Genomic DNA, 6,606 nt, shown 5'->3' on the forward strand with positions numbered 1-6,606 from the left:
GTCGTGCCCAATCCCTCTCTGCAGTTCGCGTGCCAACAACCACCGTGGCCCAACTCTCTAATTTCGACCAATGGGAGGAGGTGTGAGCGACCGGGTGGAGCCCTCTCCACTTCCAATTTCTCCCCCTAGTGCTGGTGGACAACTCTAGATGCACACGCATTGCCCCCTGCAAGTGTTGGCAAAGGTCGCCTGCACGACGCTACCCGGATGATGAGATCTAAGAGCCGAAGCGTGCTAGCAGTGAGTGTGGATGTCCCTTGGTCTTAAGGTTCGGGACAGGCAATCGACGCCGACACGTCGTTGGCAAGGAGCAGGTTCGTTCGTGGCCCACATCCCGTTGTTGCTGCTACTTCGCACAATACCACCGCCGGCACCCGTTTTGCCGTGGCCGTTCGTTGCTTGGGAGCGCAATCGTTGTCGGCGGGTTGTAGAGGACAAATACAGGGGGGCGTCCAAGAAGAGGGTAGCAGGTAGAAGAGCTCACCTGACATAGTCGTCCCTCTTGTGGGCATCGCCTTTGAGAGGAGAAAGGGGGGCCGGTGATGCAAGCAATGGTGTGGACGATAGAGAGTGCTGAGCAATTCGAGCATGGCGGGTCTCAAGGGTTTTTTTTGTCTACTTTTGGTGGGCCCATCTTGTCAGTAGCAAAGCATTAAAGTTTTGGCAAAAGCATGGCAAAAATTGATGACAATGAAAACGGAATAATACTACATGTAGGTAAACATCGTTACACGCTTAATGTAATAGGTCAGGTGGACAATAATGATTGGAGAGAGGGGGGAGGAGAATTAGGAAGTTTACATAAGACTTTTCGTAGTTGCCCGTAGATGTAGGATTATGGATGAAAACATGGGCAAATGGAGGTCATTTCAGAGAAAGACCCAAAGAAGAACAAAATATTCAGTCTGAAACCTTCTTCCTCCTCCTCTGAACCCCTCCCTCGCTCGCTCGCTCGCTCACCGGCGAAATCAAACTCGGTCCCTAGCCATATACTTATAGGCGGGCTACTGCTCCCGCCCTTCCGCCCCTCGCCGTCCGCTGCCCCTGGGATCTATTCTATCGACGGAATGGAGGCGCTACAAGACACCAGTTCCCTACAGCTGCAGGCGGCGATTCGATGGCTGCTGCACACCATCCTGCCAAGCCTCCTAGTCGGCGGCAAGCTGGACGGGTGGATTCGCCAAGCAGGGCTCGGCAGCCAGGTGGAGGGGCTCCGGGACGAGATCCAGCAGGTCGACGGGGTGGTCTCCGCCGTCAACGCCAGGGCGACCAGGAATAGTTCGCTGGTCAGATCCTTCTCGGTCCTAAAGGAGCTGCTCTACGATGCCGACGACGTGGTCGACGAGCTCGACTGCTAGAGCCTACAGCACCAGCTCCACGGAGGTACATCCGTCCAAGCACGCCACCTGTTTGTGTTAATTACCACTTGCATTTTCTTTGGGTCCAGCACCACCATACTAATTTCGAGTCCATGATTTCTTCTGCTACAGGTCCATGGCATTGGCACCATCCCAACGAAATTGATGTGCCAAGTTCTTCAAGGTGACTAATAAGTGCATTATACCTTGTACATTTATAAGTCTCTGTTTTTATACATCTGATGAGTAACAGCCCAATGTGACTCTAATGGCCAATCCACTGCACATTTTTGTTGCAGGACCGGTGACGTTACTGAAAATACAACTGCTCATAATTCATTCAGAAGAAAAAGGAGAAGGGGCGAGAATTCAACAGATGTCCCCACAGCTAACACTGGCCCTTGGAGCAAGGACCAAATTTCGAAAAGGATACAAGACATAACTAGTCAGTTGCGAGATATCCGAGGAAACGTGCGACGGCTTCTCAAGATGCTTGGGCCAGGGTCTTGTGCAGGTCCAAATCGCTGCCAGAGTACAACCACCTCAAACCCACTCCGGGGCACATCAAGTCTTGTTCAAGGGAAAGTGTATGGCAGAGCTGAAGAGAAGAGTTGCATCATAGAGTTGATAAAAGAACGCAAATCAGATGCTGGGGTGACTGTTCTGCCAATTGTAGGCGTTGCAGGAGTTGGGAAGACGACTCTAGCTCAACTTGTATACAATGATCGAGATTTGGAGAGTCAATTTGACCTCCGGATATGGATCTGGGTCTCTAGCAGCTTTGATGAAACCAGAGTCACAAGAGAGATGTTAGATTTTTGTCTCCCTGGGAGCACATGAAGGGAAATGCAGGTTTCCCAAGCTTCCAGAAGTCTTGAAGGATCGTGTTAAATCAAAGAGGGTTCTGCTTATTTTGGATGATATTTGGGATGACATAAGTGATTGCCAATGGAACAATCTATTAGCACCGTTTAAGCCTAACAATGCAAACGGCAGCATGATACTCGTGACAACTAGAATACCATCTGTTGCCAAAAAGAGAGGTACAACTGGACCGATTAACTTAGATGGTTTGAAAAATGGTGATTTCTGGCAAATGTTCAAAGCGTGTGCATTTGGTGATGAGAACTATGAAGAGCAAGTTAGTCTGGGTGAGCTTGGACGGCAGATAGCAAAAAGGTTACAGGGAAACCCATTAGCTGCGGAAACTGCAGGGACACTGTTAAGAGAGCATCTTACCATTGATCACTGGAATAATATTTTGAAGAACGAAGATTGGAAATCTCTACAACTCAGTAGTGGTATCATGTCTGCTTTGAAGCTTTGCTATGATCAGCTGCCCTACAATTTACAGCAATGCTTCTCATATTGCTCTATATTCCCCTACGGTTATCATTTTCTTGCTGAGGAGCTGGTACGTATGTGGATTTCACAGGGATTTGTGAAGTGTAACCATTCAAGTATGATACAGGAAGAAGGGCGGCGCTATCTGTGTGACTTGGTAAACCTGGGTTTCTTCAAGCAAGTTGAAAGAAAAGAACTCCCTTCTGGCCATACTCAAACTTTCTATGCTATGTCTATTCTTATGCATGATTTGGCTAGGGTAGTTTCAAAAACTGAGTGTGCAGCTATGGATGGTCTGCAGTACAATGACATGCTACCAACTATACATCATTTATCTATAGTAAAGGATGGTCAGACTGGGAATATACTTGGTAGTGAGAACTTTGAAGAAAACATACAGAGCATATTTATATCAGTGGCAAAATTGAGGACATTGGTTTTGATTGGGCAGTATGAATCTTCTTTCTTCGAAGAAGTATTCCGAAAGGCATATAATTTGCGTGTATTGCAAATTTTTGCAACATCTGTTGATTTCCATTCATTCCGGTATAGTTTGGTGAATCTTATACATCTTAGATATCTAAAACTCGATGGTCATGGTGAGCAGGGGAGCTGCTCGCCTCAAGTTCACTTGTATGATAATTCTGCTGTTCGGCATAATGCTACTTTCCTTGCCTTGCAGAATGTGTGTCTAGAGAATTGCAGAGAAAAGCAAGCGGTTCTATCTCTGGAAAACCTTCCATTCCTTACAACATTGAAGTTAACCAACATGTGGGGAGTAAGAGAAGTACTGATTCCGTCAGTGGAGGAGCTAGTTTTAGTTAACATGTCCGGGTTGGAGAGATGTTCCTGCACTTCCTTGGGGGATGGGGTCTCTAGTTTAAGGGTACTGGAGATCCGGAAGTGCAGTGCACTTAGGGTGTTTGATCTGTTCGAGAAAACTCACAGCTCGGAAACTCAGCTGAAGCCATTGAATGCTCTACAGCTGCATTCCTGCACATCTCTGGAAGATTTGAGAATTGAAGACTGTGGAGGGATCATCGCAATAGAGGGCCTTCACCTCGTGAAACTCAGGCATTTGAATGTATGCAAAACATCTATTTTTCGTGGTATATCAGGGAAGGGCTATCACCTAGGATCTCAACTGGATCTATTTATAATTAGTGACTTGTCCCTCCTTACCACATCAATCTGCAAGGGGCTCACCTGTCTCCAGAGCCTAATAATTCAAAATTTGAAGTGCAAGGCCACGAGACTAACAGATGATCAAGAGAGCGCGCTTCTGCTCCACAAGTCCTTGCAAGAGCTAGTGTTTGGCGATTGTGAGTACCTCGTGCATCTTCCTGCAGGACTGCACAGCCTTCCTGCCCTCAAGATATTGAAAATCAGAAGCTGTAGCAGCATATTAAGGCTTATGAAGGAGGAACTCCCACCTTCGCTGGTGGAACTGGAAATCGACTATTGCAGCGTTGAGTTGGCAAAACAATGCAGATTGCTAGCAACAAGCAAGCTAAATGTCATAATTTATGAGGACTATGACCAAGAAGAAACCGATACTTCCAGCAACTAGCGTATCTGTATTGGATACCGTATCCGATACTGATTCTTCCCGGATACGTCCCTGATACCTCTCAGGCTTTAGTAGTGCCGGTTGCTATTGGTTCTTCCTTTTGTTGGAATCATGGATTAGAAGATACTCCCTCTGTACCATAATATTTGTTGTTTTAGCAGCTCAATTTATCAGGTTGCTTTGTAAGGTATTCTTCTGCCATTTATCGGGTTGGAATTGTAAGCAGTTGTATCATTGTATGGTACGCTCAGGCCAACTGTGTTTCAAGAAAAGAAAAGAGAAGCTAAATGTATATTCCTTCTGTTATGATTATAACACTTGGCTCTAGACTATGCACAGATTTGAGTTCCCTTCAAAATCACATCATCATGCTGTCAAGTTGGTGAGTATGATGTCTCTTAATCTTAATTTTAGTCTCAACCTGTTTGGATTTCAGAAAGCAAAACCAGGAGTCATGCTTCCATGTACAAGTTACTACTACCTCTCTGCCATATCAACCAAGGCATTGGATGGTAAACCTGCCTGTTTCATTGTTTCTTATTTATTTATATGATGTTGTGAGCTCAGAAAGATGATTATTTTCCATTCCCATAGATGTGTTCTGCTGATCGTTCACAAATTGACCAGAAGAAGCCAGTCCAAAAACTCCCTTGCGATGACGCCATGCACAAATGGTAGGCGGACCAGATCCATAGGCCCGGACAGATGGAGTTCACATTTGCTTCTTCAGAAATCAGGATGGTCAGTGGTTGAGAGAAAAAAAAACAGGATGCACAATGGTTTGAAAAAGAAAAGAAAATAAATCAGGATCGACCCACCGGTACACAAAACTCTCATCTCCATCTGTCATATATTCAGGATGACATTTGTTATTCCGTCTTTGATTGTTGTAGTTTTCTTTTGTGATCTGACCTGGGTGTGAACAATGGCAATGGCAAGTTCTGAGGAGTTCAAAGGTGTGTTGCTCATACTAGAATATGAACTGCTCCCTCCGATACAAATTAATTGTCGCAGCGACAGCTAATATGGATCAGAGGGGGTACTTTATTTTGTAAAAACACAAAATAATTCATTTTCAGAAGTCAGAATCTAAGCATAAAACAATGAAAAGAGCACGGCGATAAAATTCAACAAGCATTAACCATTTAAACAACAAAAAGACTATTAATTGTCTCAGCGAAATTGGTTGATGTTCTTTGTCGTTGACATCAAAAGAACAAAAAAACTTCTATGCCTCAGTGGTATGTATAGTGGAGCTCCTCTACACACTCTGTAAAATTTCTTGCATTTACAGCGCTACGTGTTGTTCCAACCAACACTGCTGCTGTAAAGATACACTCCAAAAATAACAGTCTCTTATTTTACATGGAACAGAAATACAACCTTCTTCAGTAGGAGAAGGAAAAGCACATCGCAGGGCTTTGTGGTGGTCCAGAGCCACATGGGAAGGCCAGGCGTTCGGATCAGGTTCGGATTTACTGCAAGTCCCAACGTTCAGGTTGTCCGGTGCTGCGATGGATTTGGGAGGAAAGATGCTTCAGCAAAAGTAGGGGCCATCAGTAAGTATGTTTTATCATTTTTTTATAGCTCCATTCGGGTTCGGTTCGGTTCGGGTTAGTGTGTCATTAAGCAGGGGAATTAGCATTAACCAGATGGGTCGCTACCCTTTGCCTTTGGCTCCACAACAACTAAACTGTTCGGGTTCGGTTCGGATCGACATAGTAGATAGATAAATTCAGTAGTTTGCGTGCGTGCGGATTGCGACAGATTTGGTTTGTCGGTGTAAGGTGACTGCATCGATCGGGTTCCATTCGGGTCGGATTGCTGTGTCATGAAGCGGGGACCCAGCATTGACCAGGCGGGTTCGTGCCTTCCCAGATCGACCATGTGTATATAATATAAATAGCCCTTGAAGTGGCTGCAAAGGTGCTGTTGTATCATTGTCCAAGCCCAAAATCTCAAAACTGCTGTTGTATCCATCCTTCCTCTTGTCTGCGTGGTGGCGTTCAGGGGCTTTGTCGTCCTGAGGAAGGTGAAATAGCTAGCTAGCTGTATCAATTCTGCATTCTTTTGCTAGACTATCAGACTTGGCAGACAGTAGTGTTGTGTGAGATATACATTTGACCGCATTTGTATTATGCTGTGTATGTGAACTTTGAGTTACCACCAATCGCTAAAATAATCAGCAAAGAAAGAACTAGTATTATGTTACAGGCCACATGACGACCCTATTGACAGGGATGAATGAATCCTCCTTCAAAAATTGAACTCGGAAACTTTTCTCAAGAAGGACAAAAACTAACTAGATCATCTTTAATCAGCGTATGAGCAGTG

At 45.1% G+C, this 6,606-nt stretch overlaps 1 pseudogene; it reads left to right on the forward strand.

Moving 5' to 3' along the window:
* Positions 1 to 884: 884 nt before the first annotated feature.
* On the forward strand, positions 885 to 4,612 carry LOC123129134 (uncharacterized; annotated as a pseudogene).
* Positions 4,613 to 6,606: the final 1,994 nt, after the last annotated feature.

This window comes from Triticum aestivum, chromosome 6A (assembly GCF_018294505.1).
Source record: "Triticum aestivum cultivar Chinese Spring chromosome 6A, IWGSC CS RefSeq v2.1, whole genome shotgun sequence".
Classification (NCBI taxonomy): domain Eukaryota; kingdom Viridiplantae; phylum Streptophyta; class Magnoliopsida; order Poales; family Poaceae; genus Triticum; species Triticum aestivum.